This window comes from Alosa sapidissima, chromosome 7 (genome assembly GCF_018492685.1).
Source record: "Alosa sapidissima isolate fAloSap1 chromosome 7, fAloSap1.pri, whole genome shotgun sequence".
Taxonomy (NCBI): domain Eukaryota; kingdom Metazoa; phylum Chordata; class Actinopteri; order Clupeiformes; family Clupeidae; genus Alosa; species Alosa sapidissima.
Window position 1 is genome coordinate 35,960,268 of NC_055963.1, and position 24,383 is coordinate 35,984,650.

A 24,383-nucleotide genomic window follows, 5' to 3' on the forward strand; every position below is an offset into this window, starting at 1 on the left:
GCTGCATACCGCGGAAGTAGGCGGCAAAAAGCGTACAACGGAGTCCAATGGGAGTGTCGCAACTCTTTCTCTCTATGGCTCTGGCTGTGACTAGTTTTATTCTTCTCAAATCTCCACGATTACCTATTTGGACGCACTGGAAGAGGCTGCTTTTTATCTCGCAAAAGGTAAGAACAACTACAGTCCTTGTATAGATTCTAGGCCTAATAACTGAAAAATGCTAGCACTAGAATCTACATTCTGTAGAAAACTATCATGGCATCCTTACGGTAGTGCTAAGTGAACCAAACACTTGGCAAGTTGGAGGGAGTGACAGTTGGCATAACGTTAGTTCTACAGCTAACAAGGCGAAAATTGCTATTTAGCTAGGCTAACATTAACTTCATGTCATCCTACTCTAACTTAATTTTAACCATTTTAACCGGTGAGCTCAATGACCCTCGTTTCCGATATTGATGTTGAAAGTGCTTATTCGATATTAAAGATTATTTTGAATGGCTGACTTGTAGAAAGCACTATCGATAGATAACATTAACGTTACCTCTAGAAGCTAGATGCTAGTTTTTGACTTCTCAAAGGAATTTGAAGCCGTAACGTTAGTATTTTCAGGCTGTTTAGAAGTGTTTTGCTGATTCAACAACTAAAATGTTATGGAAGATATTGGAAACCCTATTTTGTTTGATTTATTTACCAGCCAATGTTAGCTGGTTAGCTGCTGGCCGAAACATTTTAGGCGGCAATGTTTTTTGATTCCGACGCAGGTAGAATCTAGCCCAGGCAGTGATCCTCACTATTTTTTTCACAAGAGCCACATTGGCAGTGCAAAATCAAAAGGAGAGCCACTTTTACGACAACATACTAAGTCACCTTTGCAAATGTGCTTTTCTACATATAAATTGGACATCCCACAAAAAAAGAAATAACACAGCCAATACTGGGTAACGTTACGCCTGTCGTTTGTCTGCTCGTCCCCTCTCCGGTGTCTTCGTGCTGATTTTTGTTTGCTGCTTCCTCAGACTCATTTCCCTCATCCACTCCACTATTCGTTACAACACTGTATGTCTGTCCGTCTAGTTTTTGAGCTCATTTCTGTCCCTTTTTTATTATTAAAAACCGGTCCATTTTGTGTTTCATGCTAGCAGAACTAACGTCGCCTGCCTGTGCCTGCAAACGTGAGCTGCGGTTAAGTTTTGTAAACAATGCCACATGGCATGCAGCTGTGTTGCCAAGTTTGACAATACCCCCTTTAGGAAGCACCATTAAGGCTTAATAACTTTCTTTTACCTTCATTATTTGGGTGAAGAGAGAAGTATAATTCAGATGTTTGCGTTTTTGTAGTGCAGTATTCTATGTTTATGAAGCACATTTGAAAAAATGTATTGGCTGTTACCACATACAGTGGGTCCCATTTAGAAGTGGCCACTTCATTCGCGCTTTCCATGATTCAAGCAGCTGCGTGAAATGTATTACAACTTATCGCCACAAGGTGGCAGTTTAAGTCCGCTGTAGCATTGCCGGTGTTGTGTGCCTTCTGGTTTCTCCACCTACTGGTTTCCTTGCGCGTGCATGCGCTGCAGCAGTTGTCAGACATTCACAAACAAGTTGTATTTAGGCGGTTTGAAGTCGCTTTTCATATAAGCCATGAGCGCTCGGCTACATTACAGCCACTCGGACAAAAGACATGTAAAAAAATATGTTTTGAAAACTAGCATAAAACTGGATTCGATCCCGCAAAAGCAACACATGCACGACTCTCTCCAGCCTGATTCCCTACTCCTTGAGCCAACTAATACCTGGCTGTTATGCGATACAATTAACTATTGTAGGCTACCATCAATTAATAACGTAGGCAACACCCAGGTAACATGTTGTCCAGGCTATCTGAAACAAGTGGTTGCCCTTCATCTAAAACAACTGGTTACCTTAGGCTGCTACAGCCGTCAGTGCACTGTGCACAGTATGCTACTCTTTGTGGTTGATCAAATAAAAATAAAATATGTATTTGGTGATGACGTTATTGTAGGTCTAGTAGACCTAACATTCTTACAAATGTCTTTGTCAGGGAACATTTGACTTTTCAAAACCATAGACCTGATAGTCGCTCAGACAAGGAGTTATAAGATAAAGGCAATACCATTTGTGTCACCTAATGCAACACAAAATGTTGCTTGTGTGGTTAATTAATAGATGATTGATGGCGGTTTTCACCGAATTGAAGTGGCTCCAAGAGATAATGCGCTGAATAGGTCGGTCTGGTTCATAGGTGTGCGTATTTATTGCAGGTTCGAATCCATTTTAATGCTATAAAGTGTGCAAAATTATAGCCTTTATTTTACATGTATTTTGTACGAGTGATTGTAGTGTAATGATCATGGGACAGATATGAAATGCGACTTCAAATCCGCCGAAAACAACTTGTTTGCGAATGTTTGACAACTCCTGCAGCTGTGGTGAGTAGGGATCGACCGATATAGTTTTTTCAGGGCCGATACCGATATCAATTATTACCAAAACAGGAGGCCGATAACCGATATGTAAAACCGATATGTCAGTTGTCAAAAAGGTGGGTAGGTAGTAAAGGCGATATGCTGCAAAAAATTAATTCAAAAGCATTTAATTATGCAAACTTTTCTTTCTTCTTTTGATACACAATTGTCTATCAACTTGCATCACTTGCATGTGTAAATCCTGTGTATCATGTTAATCCAAGAGCTAAGTGATAGCAATAATTTTGATAGACTAGGCCTACACAATGGGCTATGCTTGTTAAGGGACCTGTCACAAAGAGGATGCTTTGCCATTGTGTGTGTGAGTGCACGAGAGAGGGAGAGGAAGAGGTGCATGCGTGATGGCAAGTGTTACGGTTGAATAGTTGACATAGGAGAAGTTGAATAGAAACAAAACAGTTTTAAAATAGTTCTTAGGCTATTTAAGTATGCAATTTGTGTCCATGTGTAGGCTACAAGCTACACTTTTGAGCCTAAAGCTCAGGACGCGATTTAGTTCAGGTCGGATTAAATTACGGCTGGCCCTGGGTGCATGTTGTCTTTTCTGACAGTCCGTTTCAAAAAGGAGCAATTAGACTTTTTGACGTTCGCTATCGCATAATTTAGGACTTGTCTGTACTATGTCCGCCGAGGTGTCCCGTTATTCACAATTAACGAACGAGGCGGAGGCAGAGAACTCCCGACACGCAGCACCCGAGTTTGTAGGCTTACTAGTAAACAGCATCAGTAACGTGCATCAATCGGGAATTCGCTAAATGAAGGAAGTAGGTGCTTTACTTATTGATCCGGATCAAAGAGACAATAGCTTACAAAGTGGTGTTTTTGTAACTTCAGTGTAGATGATTGTGATTCATTGCAACTTCAGCAATGTAGGCTACCTTCCTTACCTTCAAAAAATAGCTCCGTACAGCTGAAGCCCAGTCTACAGTCTGCCTCAGTGAGAATCCTGAACTTTGTCTGTGTTCAGTCTTCGATCCTGATTGGCTGCATTCGTGCTAACTAACAAATCAGACGGTGTAGTGGGCAGGACAATGCTCTTGACTAGGGATCGACCGATATGGATTTTTTAGTACCGATACCGATTTTTTTCCATCAGCCTTACCCGATGACCGATACAGGCTGCCGATTTTCTTGAGCCGATATTTGGAGCCGATACTGCTTTTATTTTGCTCCCTCAATTTACATCATACAAATGACACATAATTACACAAATGATGATAACAAATGTTATAAGGGTCAATGACGTGACGTCTAGATTTTCTGTCCAACAGCATTTTTTAAGTTTATAAAAAGTTTGAATGCCTGCAGACACACCATATATATGTGGGAGCACTCCCATATTTGTAACCACTTTACCTTTTGAAAAATCTTTAGGTATTTTTATTTTTTCTCTTAAGTGAAGTATCATCATGTGGTGCGACTGTCCGACCATGACTGCTGTTTGGGAAACTTCTTTAAAGGTCTCATCTCATCGTTTTTTCATTAATTTTGCAGTGGTCTGTAGTATTGATGAATGCCCTGTGAGCCAGTTTTGGTGAAAAAAATGCTGTCCTGCGTCTGTTTCATGCTGTTCTAGTTTGGTGGGGAAGGTGGGCGGGGAGGAACAACTGGATTTCGCCTCTAGTCATGAATATTAATGACATGCTAATGAATTCACCTCTGATTGGCTAACAGTACTGTGACGCTTCCTCCAGTGCGTCCTCATCCGATTCTGCCTGTGCTATGCTCCATATTCAACTTTACAGTGCTAAAACCTGGCTAAAACTCGAGTCAAAACTGTTGCACAAAATGTCTTCGGAGATACAACTTCATGTGTTTGATCCTAGTATTCGAGTAGGAAGAAGAACCGCTTCCTGATCGTTTGTCGGTGAACGTTGGTTTAATAGAATGGTAACAATTGCCTGTCAGCTTAAAATTTCTCCTAAAAGAGGTAACATTAAACGTTTGTGACAATCGTCATCTTGCTTTCAAGTAATAAACAGTTGGAAACGTTTTAAAATAAAGACCTATTTCTTTACACAGTCAAAAGTCTTTGCAATCTTCCTAGTAGATATTTTACTTCACAACACAGGTAAGCACCCAAAATGCAGTTCAGCCACTGACCTAGCCTGCTAATGCTATCGGAAAATAGATAGTTATGGTTTGAATTCCATGATGCTATCATTGAAAGACCACCTGGTCATAGCCCAATATATATATATAGATCTAAATGCAAACACACCTACCTAGCTATGGCCCTCTGAGACAGAAGATATGAAAGGTAAGATAAACCTTTAGCTTAAAAGGGACAAAAACTGATGAAACTCCTAAAACAAATATACAAAACAGGTACATTTTCTATAAACAACTTTATTATATTTACATACAGTAGTGGTACTCAAAGTGTGGTCCACAAGCCATCTCAAGTGTTCCACAAGTAGATGTGGTAAAATATAATAGATGAGTTGTTTGCAATATTGAACCAACTTGTATGTAAATCCAAACAGTTCTGCAACACTGATGTAACCTATGCCAGTTTAAATCATATGAATCCTCTGACACCATAAGCAAGGTGCAAAGACAATAAGCAAGGTGGTTCAGTAAGAAGGCCTATTGTGTAATATACTGTTGAAGTTTTTTTGCTAGGTGGTCCGTGAAACACTGACAAATAGTAATATTGCAGTCTATTAAAATCATGCAAACACAAAACAAGAACATTCAAACTATGCACAGAATTAACAATGTCCTCTTTTTGCCAGACGATGCATCTGGCCTACAGATCCTTTGTAAGATGGTGCTGGGATTATTTAGGGAAAAAGGTCTGAGTTGTTGTTTCGGCTTGTATTGTCCTGGGGATCCGAAGGGACAACACACAAAACACATTCGTTGGCTGTGATGATTTTATTACATTGCTCTTTGATTGCGCTGGGCCATAGGTGGAGCCATCAGGTGTTATTGTGGAGATGTCGCTTTCATCCTCCCCTCCTCTTGATCAACCCGAGGTGTTCTAGCTGGCCTTGGATGAACAGGCTTGATGGCAGTAGAGGTAGCAGGCCCCCATGCCCATGGTGTATCCGAAGTGCTTGTATCAATACTCATACTTTTCATGAAGTATTCTGTTTGGGTACCTAAAGTAAATAAATGCGTATTACTGTCAAGTTACAAGATACTAATAGTACACAGGACATTCACTATCACAAAACTGTACTGGCACAATGGAAACAAAAATATTTTAGTGACTGTGGTAAGGTGTATGATGTACTAAGTAGCACACCCACAAGAAGACATTTGGTAATATCAATTCTATCTGTTATGCGATTCATGGGTTTCATCAGGTCCATTTACACAGGTGTATTAATCAAGCACCATGCAGTCTGCATTCATAATCGAGGTGCTTGATTTTATACACCTGTGGAAAGTGACCTGAAGAAACCCATGAATTGACTTTCCAAAACATTGACGAGCACATAAGAACCTGTATTAGCCTACTAGAAAAAGACTTCTAGAAACTAACTAGCACAACAATAAAAGTTAGATCACAAACCTTTGCTTCTAACGTGATGACCTAATGTAGGCTAGAAAGCTGTGTAGCAAGACATGAGGATGTGCTCTGGAAGACATACAAAACACTAAGTAAACAGCAAGTAATCAAACAAAACATCATTGTAGGCCTACAAAGGTCAATGTAATAATGGCAAGAAGACATTAATTAGACTGAAGTGTAAATACCTGAGCTCTAGTGATAGCAACTTAGCCTAATAGTGCAGGGGTATTGTGTTTTTGATTTTCCCTGTTTAGACTAGAACAATACCCGTACTTAGTCAAGCATAAAATATTTTTGTGGTTTAACGCTTAGGTTAGAAGATTATAGGTTCAACAAGCTAAATCTCTGGGTAGTGTGGTCAGTTTCTTATGAGTGTAGCTACACCAGGCACGTAACTGAAGCATTCCGTTCGCGTTATGTACTGCAACAATTAGCTTCCAATAGGCCTAATCAATGGAAGTAGCTACACCTGGCGTGTTAGTGGCCTGTAGGCTACGTTCGGGAAAATAGACCATTCCTCTAATGGATTTTACCAGAGCCCTTCCTATTAGGCATTCTCTGATTTTACACGTCGCGAACAGAACACTTCAGTTACGTGCCTGGTGTAGCTTCCTGTAATATAGGCTAGCCTAAGCCTAGCTTGTACCCTTTTCATGCATGCTAACGTGAAAAATATGAACATGCTATTTTGTAACAGACGTTAGGTGGAAAAGTTTGTTTGTACTTACAGCCTGTGAGCTGGTGGTCGATCGTCATGACGGTACAGAACCAGGTTTTCAGAACATCGATGCAAAACCACTTTCTAAGGCAGTGAGTGTGGTCGAAATGATTGGAACACAGAACTAATGTTGCACTACTTCGGTGGTGGTGTTCCAACAATAAATCCGAACCATTTCTTCCTCAACTCATGTTTCTAAGGCAAGACATGCAACATTGATGTGTTATTTCCAGAAATAAAACAGGCACGATTTTTTTCCGCCATGTTGGCAACTTGCTGTTAGCTCCTACTAGCTGCAGAGAGACAATCCCCTAGCCGCAAAATCTTCCAGTCTTCCTGTAGGCGGTCACAAGCCAAGGTGGGCGAGGCCATGAATAGTCAGTTTCCCTTCGGCGTCATTGGGAAGGGCTCTTTCTGATTCGCTTGTTTTTCCGTGTATTTTCTTTCATTGGCTAATGCGGACAATGGGGGTAGAAGATCATTTTCACGTGCAGCATGCATATGCAACTTGGAGTGAGCTATAGTATTTCGAAAGTAACAAGTATTAAACGGTTTCTCAGTGAATGTGACCTTTAAAATTACACTGAATCTATTCAAATGTGCGTTCTGCTCTATCTAGCATTTTTTCAAAAGTGTTTTGTAGCTCTGTAGAAAATGACACAGCTTTTTTTATTTTTATGTCCATCTTATTATACAAACAAACTTTGTCCGAAGATGTCAACTTAATCAAATATCATCTGGTGCAACCATCAAGAAACTGCCATTTTGAGACTTTTATTTCAAAATTAATTCAAAGATCTTAAGTTGCATTCATAAACTAGTGTGCCAGGCACCCATTGGGGCAGCAAACAAGTTTGTAATTATCTCTTATATTTGGAAAAACATAGCTTAAATAACAGCTGGCAAGAAGTTGCCAAATTTGGACGTCTTGTGGTATGACCTCAACAATACAATGAATATTAATTTATTTGTTCAAATGTATTTTTTGATTAGAAATGAAATAGTGACCTTTTAGAGGAATCAAGTTTGTTATGAGTAGGTGGTCAATTTTGTGCCTGTAAATGTGATCTCAAGTTGAAAATGTCATGTGGTGCGACCAAACATCATGTGGTGCGACTATTACAAAATGCTTTTTTGTGTGGTTTTACATTTAATTTAGGATTTATATGCCTATGCAATTTATTTTAGTGTTATATGGAATCAATTTTTATACATTCAGAGTACATTTTCAAAGATTTCAGAAAAAAACGTTTACATTTACTCTTAGTACATTATAATGACAAAAATGTAAATAAAAATAATTTTACATGTAAGGTTACTTTGGTAAATGTACATTTATTAATCATTTATCCCTCCCACTGTGTTCTGTTCAGCAAGAAAGATATATTTCACTTATTATCAACATCATAAAAATAGGCTATCACTATGTATGTGGCGGTGAGGGGCGTTAACACTGTAATATAGGATTTTCTTACCATTTATTTTTCACATTATTTTATTGTTTTTATTTGTTATATTATTAGTGATGATTGGGCAACATCATCAAATTTGTTTAATCATCTTTTTTTGTTTAAGTTTGTTTGCTCTGAAAACTTCCCCATTTCATTTCTGTATCACTTTCTCTCTCTCTCTCACTCTCTCACACACACACGCACACACAGACACACACTCACTCTCTCTCTCTATCTGTTAAACACTAGGCCTATTACTCTCTTCATCACGGTATCTATCACAATATATCTATCACGCTAACTATCCCACTAACACACTATCAATCACAGATCACTATCTATCACACAATCATGCTATCTATCACACTATCAATCTATCACACTACCTATCTATAATACTATCTATCTTTCTTTATCCATCATCTGTCTGTCTTCTAGCCTCCCCATGTAGTTAGCCTAACTTCTATGTCTCACTCTTTTACTCAAAAAAGCTTTCATTCTGCCGTTGTTAGTCTGTCTGTCTGTCTATCTATCTTTTAATTTCTTTATCTTTTATTATCTCTTCCTTTCCATCCAACCATGCACTTTTGTCTATCTTAATATCTTCTCCTGCCCCATCTCTTAAAATCATCTGCTAAATCCCATTCACTTTACGTCCTGAATTTCTTCTGTTTATCCCCTCGATCACTCACACACTTTTACCTCCTTTTCTCCCTTAAGCTGTCTCTTATTTGTTTCTTTCTATGTGTGTTTGTTTTCATCACCTTCTATATTTCAAATGCCCTCACAAAGCTTATCTTTTTATACCTTTACCAATATATGGACATGTTCAACATCATTAGCAACTTAAAAATCTTTTACTTGTGTAAAACTTTTATTTTTTATTTAATTGTTGTTTTTTTTTTTTTTTTTTTGCTTTGCAAGCACTATATTACCCTCATGAAATGAAAATATAACAGTTTATTAATCTCTCTACTTATATTTTTAACAATATGAGATCCTTGGGTCATTTGGTGCGACCACTCATCATATGGTGCAACCAATAATAGCAATAACTGTGTTAAATTCAAAATGAAAAATTCTGTGGTTAAATTATTAATCAGTCATATAGTATGTTTAAGTCAATGCTATTTTTCAGACTTTTCCATCAGTTTTATAAAACTTACAGGAAAAATAAGGGTTCTAATTATATTTTATAAGGTGACAATGACAGTATAGAACAAAAATATCAGTCCAATATTCACAAAAAGTAAAGAAATGTAAATACTTTGTTTCTAAACAGTTCATATTATTAAGAACTTGTAAACAAACTTTTAAGCATGTTAAGGAAATACATTTAATTTTAAGATAATCTATGGTCGCACCACATGACATTTTTTAAGGCCGCAACCAATTCATTCTCATGAAAAAACACTAAAATCACATTACTTGAAATTTTAATATGGATTTTCATTTACCCAACATTCTTAATGTTTGAACAATTGAAACAGAAATTCTTATTTTTAGAATTTTAAATTTGGCCAGTTGAAAAACCTTATCCGTCATTGACCCATAAGTCTCAATTTAAAAAAGGAACATTTATTGAACTTATGGATGGGTGCACTGATATGGTTTACTGTGCAAAATGCTTTCATCAACATCTTACAACACAGCCTTGATGATGCATTGCTTGCTGACATATTATAAGACATAATTCAAGTCATCACAAAATGTCCTTTGTCAACACATTTAAATAATTTAATAAAACAATAAGCCTGTAGCTATTGAAATATAGTGCTTGATTTGTCATTTTAGACTGCATGGTTTCAATTTTTCTATGTCTATATTTTTCTAAAAAAAAAGCTGCCAGATTTGTCAACCACAGAACATAAATCAGCAGAGGAAAATAACATGGAAATAACGTGGTGTCAGATGTTTCTGTTCTAAACGGCATCAACGTCAAAAGGTATAAAAACGTATCTCTCAAAAGTTTTAAAATCTCTCCTTCAGGTAGCGCAGCACTCTCATATCGCTGTGATGCGTGTGTCCCACTGAGTGAGACAGACCAGACGCACACACAAACTTCTGTTTGGTAGCTGATGAACCACCATTGAACTGGATTGATAATGATAACGTTAGCAAACGTCTCTAAACAAGTAAGGCATACACGGTATGTCTGGTACATGATAAACGTTAACACGAATTAACCCTCTAGGCGCCACAGTCGACTATAGTCGACAAGATGCGGTACTGAATAAAACGGCCAATTTAGTCAAATAGGGTGTCATATTTCGTTCGACCTCCACTCCACTAGATGGCAGACATGTCATACGTCATCCCCGAGTCGAAAAAAGGGCACTCTTTAAACAAAACTTTCGCGCTACAGCTGCATTGAATCAGTGCGTACAATACCGGAGCTAGTGTGCGTGTGAGCCACTTTGTCAGAGCGATATTGTCAACGTCAGCGAGTATTTGCATTAGATTATCGTCTAATGGCATCAAAAAAGTTTACCTGAAATGAAGTGTTGGGTCTTCTATTCGTGGACCCTGATTCTGAAGGGGAATATCTGCCTTCAGAAAATGACGGTGATTCGTTTAGTGAGGCTTCAGATGCGTCCCTGCCTTGCAATGATGCAGCTGGACAAAGTGAGAGTTTACTCCATAGTTTAGCTTACACCAAGCACAAACGTTGAATCGTTTGCCCAATGTCACTGGTGGGAATAATGTTTCACGGGTTCGGAGTGTTCATCGGGAAGTTAGCAGGGTGTTAGTGGTGTGGCGAACAAGGCTGGAGGTAGCCTATGTCCATAGCGCTAGCTTCTGTCTTCTGAACGTGTGCCTCTCCACAATCGTGGCGACAGTAACGTGGTGGAGCCTTTGTCTAATGCCACTGGGTATGTTAGACGAGGTCGAAGTGCTCATAGGACAGTTAGGGGGGAACGTAGTGGCAGTGTGGGGAGTCGCAATGAGAATGACAGTAGGCCTAGTCCGAGCTGCGCAAATTCTCTCCACTCGGCGCGCGCGAGGCAGATCTGGCCATGCTGCTCGCATGGTGGAGGTGGTGACACGCTCTCTCCCTCGCCCTCTCCCACACACCCACACACACACACACACACACACACACACACACACACACACACTAGGTCATGCAAAGTCTATCACAAGATGATGGGAATGCCGGCCCTGTATGGATAGGGATAGGGAGTCATTATCTCTACAGCAAAAGGCCTGCTACATAAAAAATAAAATGTCAGCCATTTATTAGTAATGATTTACACTGTTGATTTGCTATCTATTTCCCTGATCATTTAGGACATACACTATGTGTTCCTTTTTGTGTGTTCATGTCCTTGTGATGTGTGTGTCTTTGTCAGCTAAGAAAAAAAAACAAAAAAAACATCAACAAAAACAACAAAAAGAAAAAAAAAATACTAACATTGTCTCTTGTCTTGTCTCGTCATCTCACTCCTGATCTGTGCCTTGCCGTGGCAAATGAGCTTTTGAACTAAACAGGTCTTGTCTATTTGTGTTTGTGTGTCATCTGAATAATATATATATGCCCCATACATGGAATCAGAGTGCCTACTGTATGTAGTAAATGGAAAATCTCTACAGCAAAAGGCCAGTCTACCACTACATGCATTTGGTTTGTTTCTGCCATTTATTAGTAATGATTTACAGTTTGTTCACTACTTACTATTTACCTGAGCATTCAGTATTGTGCAATATAGCATACAGAAGGTGAGGGACATTTTGGGGGGAAAGAAGTGGTGCATTTTATCAATCAAACATGCGACTTTTCATGAAAATTCTATAATCCAAGATGGCCGCCACCATATGACGTCATAATATGCAATAATATTTCTCTAGTTTACAGAAAGTCTCTATCTTATCACTTTTAAGATATAGCCTTTTGAAATGAAGATGTCAAAATTGATCGTTTCGGAAAAAAAACTCTGGCACCTAAAGGGTTAATATTCAACTACACGTCTCTTATTAAAGCTCTGATATCACTGCGATGGCCCCAGTGATCTGCCCCGCTCGAAGGGGGAGGGAGATGCACACACCACACGCGTCCAAAACTCAGCCAGGTGGTCGCTGAATAAAGCTCCAACAAATATCGGAACAACGTCGGCATTACTTAATCATATGATTGACCAGTGTTCGTAACAGCTACCGCTAACGCATGCATACGGATAGCCTACAACTTAGCTATTTGCAGCTCCCTAAATACAATGGCAAGCATGTTTTATAGAACAGGCATTCAGGGAGGGAGACACACACACACACACACACACACACACACACACACACACACACACACACACACACACACACACACACACACACACACACCACACGCGTCCAACACTCAGCCAGGTGGTTGCTGAATAAAACTCCCACAAATACCACGGAACAACGTTGGCGAATGCAGCAGCTTATCGGCCGATGCCGATACACGTAAAAAACGCAAATATCGGCCCGATATATCCCTACTCTTGACCACAGAGTAGCAAATGCAGGGAGTGAGATACGCTTTACAGACAAAGTAGCGCATTTCATTCTTTATCCATTTCAATATCGGCTTATCGAAATGACCGATACCGATTATTATAAAAATGCTAAATATCGGCCCTAATAATCGGCCAGGCCGATAATTGGTCGATCCCTAGTGGTGAGCAACTCGAGCACGCGCAAGGAAACCAGTAGGTGGGAAAAACCAGAAGGCACACAACACTGGTAAACAGGGCAGCGGATTGCATTCAAAGGCGTTGCAAGTGGCAGTGAGATACTGTAAGCAGAACGAAACTAAAGATCACCTCGTTGAAGTCATACAGTAGACTAGGCTAAATCAGAGCCTAGCCTACCTTTTTGTTTTTATCAACCTGGGGTCAGAGTTGATGGCCTTTGGCGAACAGTTTAGGCCTACTCAAAATGAGTAAAAGCAAATTTTGCCGCGCAATGAGTAACACTGATCTAGCCTAACGTTAATAAAGTTAATCGATTAGCTATGTCGACGCATGCCAGCCCAAAAAAATTAACGATTTAAACTAGGGATGTCCAATATTGGCTTTTTTGCCGATATCCGATATGCCGATATTGTCCAACTCTCAATTTTCGATTCCGATATCAGCCGATACCGATGTCGATATGTGGGTTATTTTTCCTCAAAACTAATTTAGGTAACATCACATGTGGGTGGTTGACGTGAACTCAAATTCAAAGTGAAAAAAATTATAATTCAAAAATATCAAATGACATTGATATCAAATGACATTAATTATATTCCCTTATGTGAATAATTAAAAACTGAATGTGTCCATTTCTAATTATTCATATATTTTGCATATTATTCACTTTTTGGTGTGGTAGTCCTAAAATGCGTCCACCGGTGCAACAAAATAAAAAATGTCATTATTTAATTCAGAGAATGTTGGACAGATAAGATAGATGAGCCCAAGGCATATTAGTTTGCCCCAACTATATTTCCACATCAAACATACCCCCAAAAATTCAGAATTATGTTATTTATATACTATAAGATGTACACATAGAGACTTCACCCAAATGTCTGGGTTACATTCATTATATTTAGTATAAAACCCAAGGAATCTTCATTTCATCCTTATAGCTGTATAGTAATGATAGCATTATTATACTATCCAACACTTTTTACATAATTTTTTCATTAAAATACCTTTTCCACTCACAATTCAATTTGTTGTACCACAGGACATACTGTTGCACCATTGGACAACAGAGTACTAGTATGCCCATAATTATTTTAAATTCAGTCAAAATTTTAGTACAACATAGGTAAAATATTTTTTCTGATAGCCACACTTTCACATAATCATGATTGGAATTCATCTATAAAATAACTGGGTCAAATTCATTGAACAACCAATCAGCATAGTGTGGAGCGAAATATAATATAGTTTGTTTTATTGATATTTAGTGATAATGTGTTGCACTTAAACCAAGTGTCCACTTTCAACAACCCCTTGTTTGCAGTTTCCTGCAAGACAAGAAGATTTTTGTGAGACAGGATCAGGTTGGTATCATCTGCAAATAACACTTTATGAAAGGCATCAGAAACATCTAGGTCATTGATATGAAGGGTGAACATAAGAGGCCCAAGTATGGATCCCTGGGGGACACCAAGAGTAATAGTTTTCTGAACTGATTTATGTTCATTTATAAGTACGAACTGCTCTCTATTCTGAAGGTAGTTTTGAACCATCTCCATGCTGCAGTTTGATAAGTAAACCATTGGTATCAATGGTATTGAATACTTTCGATAGATCCAGAAATATCCCAATAGCCTGTTTGTTGTTGTCTATGGCATGACTGATGTTTGATGATGCATGATGTAGTCATGCAGGTAGTGCTTTGTTTTTTAAAGCTGTACTGAGAGGGGAAGTATGTTATCAGCCTCTCCCTAAACTTCCTGGACCTTTCCTTGGTGGTCATCTCAGTCTCTCACTTTCAACATGGAAATCAAACTAGCTTTAACAAAACAGGGAAGGAAGGTTTTAGTTGACGGGCCATCCTAAAAAAAAATTAGACTCGGATTATATCTCTTTTGCATATTTTAACTAATTTTTCAATAAAATTTGTAATACAAAAAATGTTTGTTTACATGTTTGCTTTCACTATAGTAAGGTTCATTATGATGGGAGTAAAAGAAAAAAATTAATTAAACTGACTTCATGTTGTACTATAGGACAGTGCGTTGCACCAGTGGATGTTTTCAAAATCAATGCTAGTTTGCGGCCTAGCTATAGGAGAGACATTCTTCATCCTGAGTAACAGTGTTAAGGTTTACATTATTTTCAATGATCAATCAATGTAAATTGATAAAAATATTCAGATCAATACTTAAATTGCGTTGTACCAAAGGACTACCTTAAGACGACCAGTTCCAACACTGCACGGAAATAGTAATATTATGAAAATATTTGAGACAGAATTGACCTTGTGTGCAGTCCATCTGCTCCAGTGATGTCTTCTGTCCTTCCTAATTCTGGAAGGACCCCTCTCAGTAATGGGGTGGTCACATTAATGTCTGTTTTATATCCACATAAATGGCGTTGCTCCAGAAGGACACCAGTTTTGCGGACAAAATGTAATGTGTCATAATAACTCTACATAGAAACCTTAACACTTATAACCTCTAGATTCATTAAGTAAACACTCGTATGACATGCATTCAAGTATTTTAATGTATTTAGATGAATTTTTCATTAAATTACAATCGTTTCAAGATAAGTAATACTACCGAGGACAGTTGCACTGGTGGACAAATGCCATGTTCAAAACAGAATATTTTCACAGTTGAAGAACGATACTCATTGTTTGCAGATGGATTAGATGTAGAAGAATGAACTGCATATTAAAAAATGAATTTTAATGAAATATTATCAAATTTTAGTTATATTTGTCACTGGGAACACAAAAATTGAGTGTCACGTCAACCACCCATATCTCCTGTTGTGGAATTAACACAACATGCTTAATGTTATTGTGATGCCCCACATGCTTATTTAATGTTATTGTGATGCCCCATTCTTGAATGCAACAAGGCTTTCCAAATGTTAACATTGTCTGTGCAAAATAAGAAAAATACTTACTTAATTTAGGGAAAAAGTGCCATGTTTATTTTTTTTTTTTTAATTGTTTGGATTACATTCCCTGAGATAATCTTGACAATGCCCACAACAAATAGGGCAAATTTGATTTCTTCACAAATAATAAAACATTGTACCTGAACAATTATGTGCAACATAGCATTTGAAAACATTTGTTTGAGCTACAAAAAATACTTCAGGCTTGAGGTGAAATGGGCTCAATCAGCACTGCTCTACATGAGCAACAACAAAGAGATGCAACATTAAGGTAGTGTGCAATAAGAACAAGGAAGGCACAAAGTTTCAGTCCAGACCTTCCAGAGTAGTAAACAAAGTCCTCCTTTAGTATTAGTCCAATGAACGGGGCTAAAAGACTGACTGGCCTTCATAACGGGCCATACCCACAATCATTAAAATATAAACATACACTGGGCTCAATCCACCCTGCTCTTTCAATGAGTAACAACATGTGCAAATAATAACAAGAAATGCACAAAAAATAAAAACAGCTTCAGTCCAGACTAGTAAACATAACCCCCCTTTAAAGTGCAACAAATGAGGCTAAAAGATTGATGCTGACTCGCCTATATGACTGGTCTAATTTTTTCCCTTGTCCATATATGTGGGAGGTAGATTTTTCTGAATGAAAATAAGCATCTCAGCATTGTTGCAGTGTATGCGATTTCTCTTTTCGTCTATGACATGGGAGACGGCGCTGAACAGCCGCTCGCTGTCTACGCTGGTACAGGGCGCAGTGAGGTACTTGCGTGCAACTCGGGCAAGTGAAGCTCCAGTACTTGAAAGGGCATGCTGTCTTGAGGATGGTGGCTTCTCCCAGGTATGCATGATCCTAAATAAGAAGTAAAAACAAAACAGAAAAGTCTACTTACTTTTCTTCAATGCACGGACAGGCGTATGTTTATTTGATTCACTTAATGAACATTTTCATGTGAGACACTCAACAAATCTGCTGATAAAGTTTATTATTTACTCATCTCACCTGTGATGCTGTTTCGCCTGTAGTTGCTTGTTTGGCGACATCATTCTCTGTGAGGATTTCTGTATGTCCTGCAGGCTCCCAGTTCGGGCCCTCTTAGGTGGGGGGTCCTGGTCCTCCTGGCCTGGATCATCTGCACTGGCACCAGCAGCGTCTTCTCGCTGATCATTGCCCACACTGGCCATTTCATCCACAACTTTCAGCAGCATATTCTGTGCTTCCTCCTTATCCGGGTCAAAATAACGGTCTTTGTAGCGAGCATCAACCATGGTTGCAATTGCATAAAGAGGTTCAGTTTGCACAGCATTAAAGCGCTTACTGACAGCTTCCAACAGAGTTTGTTTGCACACCTTTGTCTGATTCATCCATCTTGGCAAGCAGCCGTGTCAGGGACGCCACACCAGGGATGACATCTGCAGCAGTGGCCTCTGCAGAGCTGATGTTTAGCTGCTCAAAGGTGTTCCAGGAGGGTGATCATCTTCTCCATAATCACCCACTGGGTTGCTGTCAATGTGGTGGGGAGTTCATAATCAGCAGCATATGCACTTAAAGCCCTCTTTTGCTCCACCAGGCTCTGCATCATATAATAGGTGGAATTCCACCTGGTGGAGACGTCTTGTTGCAGCTTTTTCACGGGCATATTGAGTTCTTTTTTTATGTCTTCAAAACGACTGCAAGCAAGTGGTGAGTGCTTGAAGTGTCCAATACTGCGCTGAGACAGGGCACCTCCATTCACTACGAGCTGCAAGGTATGTGCCATGCAGGGCAGACTTGGGACACCAAACTCCGACGTAGCTTTAGCTATGTTGCGTGCGTTGTCTCTAACCACTACGTGCACATTCTCCTTGGGGAGTTTCCCTGTCTCTAACATCCCTTCAAAAGCAGATGCGATTGCTTCTGCCGTATGAGACCCGCGGCATTCTTGGGAATGAAGCACAGACTTTTTCAGCACAAAGTCTTTATCTAGCCATTGAGCAGTCAAGCTCAACATGCTAACCTGGCTAACGCTTGAAGACCAGATATCTGTTGTGAAGCTAATGGATACAGCATCAGCAATTAGCTTCTCGATGTGGCTGTAAACAACACTGTACAACTCGGGTAAGCAAACATCTGTTACATACTTGCGATTGGGCATGGTAAAGCGTGGCTCGAGGAACTCCACAAGATTGGTGAATCCGGTGTCTTCCACGATTGAAAAGGGCTGGTTATCCAGGCAATACACTCGATGATTTTCCGATTGATGGCTTTTGCCCTGGGGTGGTCCTTGGCATATTTCTGTTTTTTCTCGGTGGACTCTTTGAGCGTCAACTGAGTCTTTTTTTTCAGTGCCGCCGCCTGTCCCTGTTGCTTTTTCTCATTGCTTTGCTGCACAAATGCCGTGTAACTCTCTGAATGATTCATCCTGAGGTGGGAGATTAAATTGGAAGTATTGAACGAAGAAGTCTTGGTTCCGCCTCGCATAACTGATGCTTTGCAGTCATTGCAAATCGCAAGTTTAACGTCCGAAGGAGACACTTGAAAATAATTCCAAACCACAGACATAATGTTGAAACAGAGCGAGAAAGTTTGTTACTGCAGGCAGCCATCCACGCTTGTCTGTATGCTTCAAGACGCAGCTTGATGAGGTCATCATCTGTGCGGCGGTAAACGCTTCAGGAGCGCATAGGCACTATTTGGGTGTAACGCAAGCATTATTTTATCGGTTTTAAGGCAAAAAAATCCGATAACGATATTAACAGATATTACATTTTTATGCTAATATCGGGCCGATAATATCGGACATCCCTAATTTAAACATGTAATTTCGTCCATGTGATTTAAAGAATTAGATTTGATTGCAAGATAGCATCCTGTCAGATGTAATATCAAACCACAACCATTAACGTTATGGCAAGCGTTCAGTAAATGTTTCTCTTTTTTTTACGAATGCCTTTCTATGACCGTTGCTGCTGTGATGCTGCCCTCATCCTTGTCCTGGTGTTATTCTGCGTTCGGTAACGTTAGCGATTGTATTCATACTTTGCAGTCACGTGATTACCATGGATACCTGGCGGGCAAGAAACGCTAACAAAATGGCGACGAACAGTGGCCAGCCAAGGGAATTGCAGCCTTGCAGATTTCCAATACTACAATCAATTAACTATTTAGAGACCATATGTCACCAAATGTTCAAATAGATATTAAGAAAAGATTAACATACTCGGAACGTGTGATCCATAACGTTACACAGCACCCGCTGATGTTTTCATTGCTTTGAAGCTGGCAAAGTCTCTACCAGACTTGGAGTTTGGAGATATTTACATATCTTATAGATAATCCGCCACCTTACACCGCACAAAAAATGAAAGCCTACAAAAGTACAGATAGCTATCTTTTTATCAAGAGTTGATGGGTTAACAACGCTGTTGTATGGGAGGTGAAAAACAGGAATATCTTCATAAAAGGTGAGTGTTACTAGTTAGCCCAGTACATTAATAGTGACCCGAATTCGGGACAAATACAGTGCCCCCCACCTCCCCCCAACAACCCCCATGCATTTTTTTGCACCTTATCATGAACTACCATAGTCATGCTATATACCATTTTAAAGCTGAGAATCTCAAGAATCGATATATGTAAAGCTTTCCATGAATTAACATATATTTTGTGTGTAAAATATAAGTTTATCCCGATATATAACATATCAGAATACCCCCCTCCACCACCCCCCAAAGTTGCTGCGTTCATACTTTGTCACTTGTCTGTATGGCCGTACCAATAAGTTAGCCCAGCATGCTTGGTCTTGAAATTTTCGTAAGAATCCATAGATGTAAAATATCTACATTGTTTTATTGCCAATATATTGAGTAGTTGTACACGCCAGTACAAACAAAACAGATGCATACGAAAAGAAGCGAAGTAAAAACTTATTTTTCGCGGAAATCCATATATTTCGGTTCTACTTCCATTATTGTCGCTGGATTCACGGTACTCTGCGTGTTCACGAGGCTCTTCTGATTCCATCGATACCAATTACATGTCTGTAGGACCAATGAGAGTCGAGATAGATGCCATCAAAGCCAATGAGTCACGTAAGCGATGAATCTGACAACCAGTCTTTGAATGGCAATAGCGCTGCGTCTGATTGAGCCAATGAGATGGGACCTAGATGTCTGTGTAGCCAATGAGGAGAGCTTTCTTTAGACATGTGACACATCGTCACATTCTACTTCCTTGTCGGCTAAATTCAATGCGTAAAACAGATGCGTAAACATAGTCACCGAAGCAGTGTTTTGGAAGTGTTTTACTGAACAATCAAGAGGCAGTTTTTGAAGGTTTTTGTTTGTAAAAACATGCCAAAAAGACAAGCAAAAACGAAACATGTTGAACCGGAGGACATCGATGATCTGGAGGAGCCGAAAGTAGTTTCTCCGAATGCGACTCCGAGGAGGAGCACAACTTTTTAGCTGGGAAGGACCCTGATTTCGAGCTGTGAGTATACTACTTATATCCATATACAGTTACAGATACAGTTTCGTTTGCTTTTGTAATGTTTAGTGCATAGTTTTTAGGTGTTAGGTGAGAATGCAGTGTGTGTGTGTGTGTGTGTGTGTGTAAAAGAGAGTGCAGGGGGAGGTGTGAATAGTTCTGGTATCTGGGGGAGGGGAGTTAGGTGAGAATGCAGTGTGTGTGTGTTTGTGTAAAAAAGAGTGCAGGGGAGGTGTGACCTGAGTACACACATTTATATAATTTGTATAAGTTGTTGGGAAGGGTTTTCATATACTTTAGTGGGTCTGAGTCTAACTTCCATCTGTACAATTGTTTCAGTGACAGCAATGAAGACTGGGTCCCACCAAGCAAAACATCAAGAGCTGAGGATCCTGTGTCTGAGGAAGAGGAGCCGGTGGCTGAGACCAGTGGGACACAAAGAGGAAAGGGTGCTGCAAGAAGCAGGGGGAGAGGCAGAGGAAGGGGGAGATAATAATATTTACTATTTTTACCTTTGTTTCATTTTATAATACAAATGTTTGCTGCATTACCTTGTTTGTCATTTTTTCATGGAAATCTCAAAGGTGTTGGAGCAAAAGTAAGAGTTCCAGGTCAGATAATGCATCTCTAAATGTATGGCACAGCCACTGCAAAGCTCTCCAGGGATCACTCCATCATGAGACACAGACTGTAACCTTTCATTTGACACCAAGATCATGGTTCTGCATAAAGGGGTTCTTGTATAGGAAGAGTTTTAGTTTTGGGTAACCAAAGGTCCTTTTGGAGTCTCCAAATGGACACTTAGCAAAACGCATGTGTATGCCCACACAAATATGGGTCCCACACAGTCATACTTCATCCTATAAGGATCTACTTTGACATACAGATTCACAAGACCTGGTAGTGGGCCTCAGTGGTGTTTTCAAGAGAAAATAAGTGACCAAGAGGGCAGAATGTGGTCATTTCTAGAGATGTGCATAACCGCCTATAAAAAAAACTATCATTCTACCCTTTGCCACTCTCTGATAGTTCATCACACAGTCAATCTATTGGTACCAAAAAATTCTACAAGGCCTTAGCTTTCCAAAGAGGTCAGGCACTTGATTGTAAGTCAAAGTATGTGGCAACAGGGCCATTTTAAGTAGGCGGTGTGCAATTTCGAGGAAAAACTCCAAAATAGGGGTGGAAATGTATAAGGTTAGCTAGCTAACGTTACCCGTTTGCTAATGTTTGCATGTTTGTAGCTATAAGTTACACAAAGTGACATCTGTTCCATCGTGTGATTAAGTCTTCATCTGAATATGTAGCCTACACCCTGCCTGCCGGCGAATGACAGCTTGATAAGTAGTTTTAAAAAAAAACGTATGCCAACTGTATCATATATGGCTAGCAGGATGTCAACATTGTAGCCTACCTGCTTATCCACTCCACATAGCATCAGACAACAGACAAGAGCAGTTGGGGCAGCGAAATGCGTATAATCCTGTTAGCAATCTGTTAGGTTGTAATGTAGTAGTAATAATTGTACGATAGTATGCCTGCAAAGTAACTGTAAGTAATAAGTAGACGCAGTACAACAGTAACGTGTCATTCATTCACCATGTACTCTTCTTCTCATATCATATCAAATCACGTACAGATGATAACGCGTTCTCTCCACCTACTGGCGAACGTGTAAGCACGTTTAGTTAAGATTACACGATTGACATGAAACATAACATCAGTCTGAAATTATGCACGTCAACTGTCTCTATGACAGGACAATTTATGACCGTCACTTAGACAGTCCCTCCAGGAATTTGCGATGTTGCGATCGCAACAATTAACGCAAATTCAGCAAATCCTCGTGAATTCTGGGCGACTTCGCAATTTTGTCCAAACACCGCAACTTTTTCACAAATTTCACTAATCATCATGGTTTCCCCGTGAAATTTCAACTAGGCCTACCACAACAGTCCCTCACGCAGAATATTGAGTCAGATGCCACACTCACTTCTGCAGACACCAGAGACTGCCCTATAACTTGTCTGTTCACTCCTCTGCAGTTTTGATGACAATAAATAGAAGGCTAACGTTAATGATCTGCTTTACTTGCATCTCTCAACCTGGTGTTACTAACCTACCTAGACTATGAAAGTAAGTTAATTAAGGCCTACTTTACCGACATTTGAGTAGGCTACAGTACCCATTTGGCAAACGTTTACACCTCTCCTTTTAGCTCGTCTCATGTTTGCTCAGTTTGTGTAGTGCTACCAAAATCATAGAAATTAATAACATTTCAAGACATTTACCTCTTCTGTGATCCAAGAATGATTTCATTTAACATTTATTTTAAATAATGGCATAGACAACATCCTGAATTCCATCCACATATCGTAATGCACTATGCAAAAAGTTCCACTCGTAGCCGAACACAGTGAGATGCAAGCCTTAATCCACTTGCATGTAGAAATGTAATTATGCTACTCTCACGTCCTTAAAGTGGCAGGCAGTCAATTAGACAAGCACACCACCAATGTAGCCTAATAACATTAAAGAAAAGTGTAGTCTAATAGTTTAAATCAATATGAAATTACTAGATACTTAGTTTGCTATTAGTAATTATGCAAATCACAGAATATGAATTATTAAAAATATATGAGCTTAATATGAATTACAACATATATGAATGTATTGAAACATGACATGATGCCATCTCTTTAGGGGGCTGTCTTTTTTGGACAGTTCTACAAAAGGTTACTGCTTTGTGAATTACCCCAGTCAAAGTATTTACACAAATAAAGTAGGCCTACTTTGATTTTCTGTAACCCTTACTATTTACCTTTACTTATCCTTTTTAATAAACATCAAGATGATCAGTGTGATTTTGGTCTTACCCTACTAACCTTAATTGCCCTCAATTAAAAAATAATAATAAAAAAAACTCGCAACTATTTTTGCAATTTTCACTTCCTCCCGCAATTTCTTCGCAACAAACAGCTAAAAGCACCGCAACTTCCATCGCAATTTTTTTGGAAAAGTTGTCGCGAAATCAGGCATTTTAGATCGCAACAATCTCAAAACATCCTCGCGAAATCGTGGAGGGACTGCTTAGAAGTGAAACCCAGCTGGACGCACAGCTTGCAGTTCGTCTGATTTGTCTACCCACGTGATGCCACATGTAAACATATATGGTAACCTAATTAAAAAAAGAAAAGAAATGTGTAGCTTTAAAAAATATCTGTGCTTGTAAATGATATACTTTATCTAACTAAAACCTTTTTCTATGTTAGGTACATCATTCCTACAGCTTGAATGAATCGCCTCTGACAACTTGGGTTGCTGTGGAAAAGGAGGGACTTGTTCGATTTGGCCACTGCACCTGTATGGCCGGGTTAGGTGAAGTGTGCTCACATGTAGTGTATCAGGAATCTGTAAGAGACTGTACATGCACAGAAGTTGTTTGCAGACTACTGATCTTAGTGTTTTGAATTGGAGGTGCAGTGTCTGCAAACAGGAATTGGCAAAACGCAAGCGTGCACAAAGAAAACAAATGAAAAGTGCTAAATTTTGAATTGCACTGTTAGACAGACAAATACAGATTTAGTCAACAAATATAATAAATAAAATGCACATACATAGATAAATAAAACAGATGAATACAAATAAATACAATGCACAAAGGTATTTAAAGTGAAAATGTAATACATGTATTATTGTAATATATAAAATGTCATATATTCATTATTATTATTATTTACCAGTGTGTGTTTGTATAAATAAATCATTGCATATTTACATTGTATTATTGTAGTATTTAACCAGAAGGAATGATTGAGGGTGCCGCATTTGTAAGGGCACAACACACATGGACTACTTTGTCTAAAACTGTTGTTCGGCCTCCCCATCCCTTAGATATGAATATGACTGTTCCTTGTGGGGATATGCCTATTAGGTATTTCATGGTGTGATGATGTTTATAGGTCGAATATGTTTGTGCTCTTGCTTCTAAGTCTTTGGGTTTTTCTATAAAAATTTCGAAACAATAAATTATGCAGGCACGTCTAGGGTAAGTTTGTCTAAATACCATGGGCATTGACAGCCGAAGCTCTTCTCTCTGTGGCCAAAAT

The 24,383-nt window shown here is 39.2% G+C and overlaps 1 long non-coding RNA gene across 1 annotated transcript; it reads left to right on the top strand.

Annotated features, from left to right (window-relative positions):
• Window positions 1-3: 3 nt before the first annotated feature.
• Window positions 4-23,600, top strand: LOC121712911. The gene is made up of 2 exons (XR_006032693.1): window positions 4-167; window positions 23,547-23,600. It is a non-coding gene; the product is annotated as an uncharacterized LOC121712911 (long non-coding RNA).
• Window positions 23,601-24,383: the final 783 nt, after the last annotated feature.